Raw genomic sequence first — 3042 nt, 5'->3', positions numbered from 1 at the left:
TTTCTGTTCTCTTTCTTTTTCCCTGTTCCCCCTCTAACAGTAAAAATGGTCTGTTTTACAAGACTGTAACAATTTGGTTGGAATTTCACACATTGGTACAGGGGATCTGCGTGGTATGCTTTGCACTCTAACAAATGTTAATGCTGCTCCTGACTCTCCCCTAGCTAAAGATCTGAATAAGCAGGGAGACATTTTTCTGATGCCATTTCCCCATTACTGGAGCCAATGCCTTAGTTCTGTTGATATTATTTGCACTCAAATGGAAAAGCAGCAGAGTGCAGCATTTTTATTCCTTACTATCCACTACCTCCTCATGTACTCTAAAATCCAGGACATGCCATAGGGAGTTTATTAATTATGTGTAAATAAAAGATACGAAACTTTAGAGGGTAAGATAGCACCCGGCTACATTGATTTGAATCGCTGCTTTAATTGCTGATTAGATCAGCAGTTGGGAAAGCTTCATTCAGATAATCAATTTCTGCCTTGTTTTTGTACTTTAGGCCATGTTTCCCTGCTCACCCCTCCCTGACAGATTTTTTTCCCCTTCTCTGTTGGTAACCAAATTAACATATTTTCACACAACTGCACCACTTTTAAACTCTGTTTGGCCGTGCTTTGCATCCCCCTCAGATGCATCATATCAAGGGTAGCCTGGTGTTCGAGAGGCCCTTTTCTACACGCAGGTGAGTAACCACAGCCTGCTCGAGGGTGTGAGCCAGTCTGTCCCTATGAGTGTGTGACCAGCCCCTCCCTCCCTCCCTGCCATTGTCCCAAGCAGCTCCTGCCATCTCCTGCCTGAGGAGCTCTCTGGCATCTCCACCCTTCCCACAGTTCTCAGGTACTTGGAATGTATTTTGTCAAGGTGAACCATGCGTAGGCAACTTCTAAGATCTGAAGAGGTGGCTGCCACCACCAGCAGCAATATGGTGATTTTTTTCCAAATACACCTGTGTGTTTTAAAGCCATTGCCAGCCTGACACTTTGATTGAGGCCCTTGAAATTTTATGGTTTTTATATTAAGAGACACTAAATGTTGTCTATCTGTTCCTATTAGATGTCTGTTCATTGGTTCATAATTTGCAGTAAGTTTCATTTGGATGGAAAAATGGAATCCAAGCAATTATTTAGAATTTTCTTAATTAGTTGGCAATATATTTAACATGCTGGAGAAATTGTTGACTAAAATGTTTTGATTAGGCTTGTTAATGAAATAAAGTATTCCTGATTATTTGTGGTAGGTTCTAATCCTGCAGGATTTTATATGCCAGTTAGTTAAAATGTGGATTAACAGTGTATGTGGAGTACAATTACAAGAATGAATTGAAACTAAGGATTTCTTTGCATTCACAGAGAGCTGCCTGCTGACCACGGCAGATGAGCAGTTCAAGGCAGCTTTGGTTTCTGATGGTTTCTTCTGTTCAGTGACTTCATTCATTTCAGTGCTTTGACTTTCCTTAAACTTCACCAGCAAACGTGGCCTGCTTATGACTTCCCATAACTAGAATTGCTGTAGGAGTAATAAACAATCACGATTTAAGTAGCTTGTCACAATTTCAAATATTGTTACAAATTAATTTTTTTTTCATAAAAAAGCTTGGTTTCCAAAGGGACAAATTCAATCATCTGCTTGTCCGGGTGAGATGTCTTAAAATACAATTGCAGTAATGCCTAAGCTCATGTTCCAGATTTTAGTCGTGCAGAAAAACATCCACCCATCTCTGCCCTTGTTCCAGCCCCAAGGGCTGACCAGCCCTGCCAGCAGGCACGGCTTGAATCACTCCAGCTAAACCAGAGGAACAGCCTCCTCCGGGCAAAAGGTGTCCCTGTACCCTGATGAGAGTCACATGTGGAAGAGCGGGTGGCACTGCCCTTTGTTGTTCCACTGAAGCATCTCCCTCCTCTCACAAGTCTTGGCTGAACTGATTTTGTGGGGAAGGCAGCCTGATGGAAAAAGGTTTCTCTTCAGCATGTCTCAGAATAGCTCTGCATTTCACTGTGGGTAGTACATCTATTTTGAAGATGCTCTGCCTTAGTTGAGTTGCAGTTTCCTGTATTATAGTCTAGATATAGGCTTGTTTATGTATGGAAAGACTTTGATGTGCCAAGCTTTACAGTCTTTTTCTCTCCTTCAAAGTCCATTTACTTGAGTTGTCAAAAAAACCCAAAAAGTTCAACAATCTGTGCACATCTACTTTTTTTTTTTTTTTTTTTTTTTTTTTTTTTTTTTTTTTTTTTTTTTTTTCTCCTTTCATTTGAAAACTGAGAGAAGCACAGCCTGGAAATGCATGTGTTGGAGAACACTTATTTTCAGTAATTGCCTATGCTTCATTATTCAGTGTGCTAGCTGCTGAGTCAGAGAGATCCTGTGGAAAACACAGCTGCCCAGGAATGGGCATCTTGATGGGATGAAGGCTTCGGATAATAACTGTGGATTCAGCTGCTGATGGTGAATGACATCATCTTGGGTCTGTCTGGTTATTTACAGTTCGTTATACCCACACAAATGCGTGTGCTATCAAAGGGGAAAGAGTATTGCTGATGCTTGCCTCACAAAGAGAAGCTGCCACGTTGGGGACAGACGTGAACTAAAAGCTGTTGATCCTACACCCAAACCCTGTTCCCAAAAGATAAGTGATCAACAAAACTAACAGTCAGTTAGGCAATAGCTGCCTCTGGTTTATGTGAGACGGGTGTGTATACAAATGGGAAAGTCTCTGTTTCGCTATTGCTTCCTATTCCCACTCCCTTCCTTTCTTTCTTTTGTAATTCCATTACTTCTAGCATAACTATGCTTTCTGCTGCCAAAAAGTCCTGCAGGAATTTACAGGAAATGGGGTAGGTGTTGAAACAAATGCACTGGCTGTATTCATCCTTGTTTTAAACTTACTGTAAATACTGTAAATGACAAAGACCTTGTGAATGGACCCATCTTCCTCCCCCTCCTTGTCTTTGCCTTTATTAGGACTAAACAGTATTCCTTTGGACAAGAGAAAGAAAGGGCAAGATGACAGAGGGTGAAAGACATCAAGCTGATGCTGC

The sequence above is a fragment of the Motacilla alba genome, chromosome 2, assembly GCF_015832195.1.
Source record: "Motacilla alba alba isolate MOTALB_02 chromosome 2, Motacilla_alba_V1.0_pri, whole genome shotgun sequence".
In the NCBI taxonomy this organism is placed as follows: Eukaryota; Metazoa; Chordata; class Aves; order Passeriformes; family Motacillidae; genus Motacilla; species Motacilla alba.
This window is presented reverse-complemented; position numbering follows the sequence as displayed.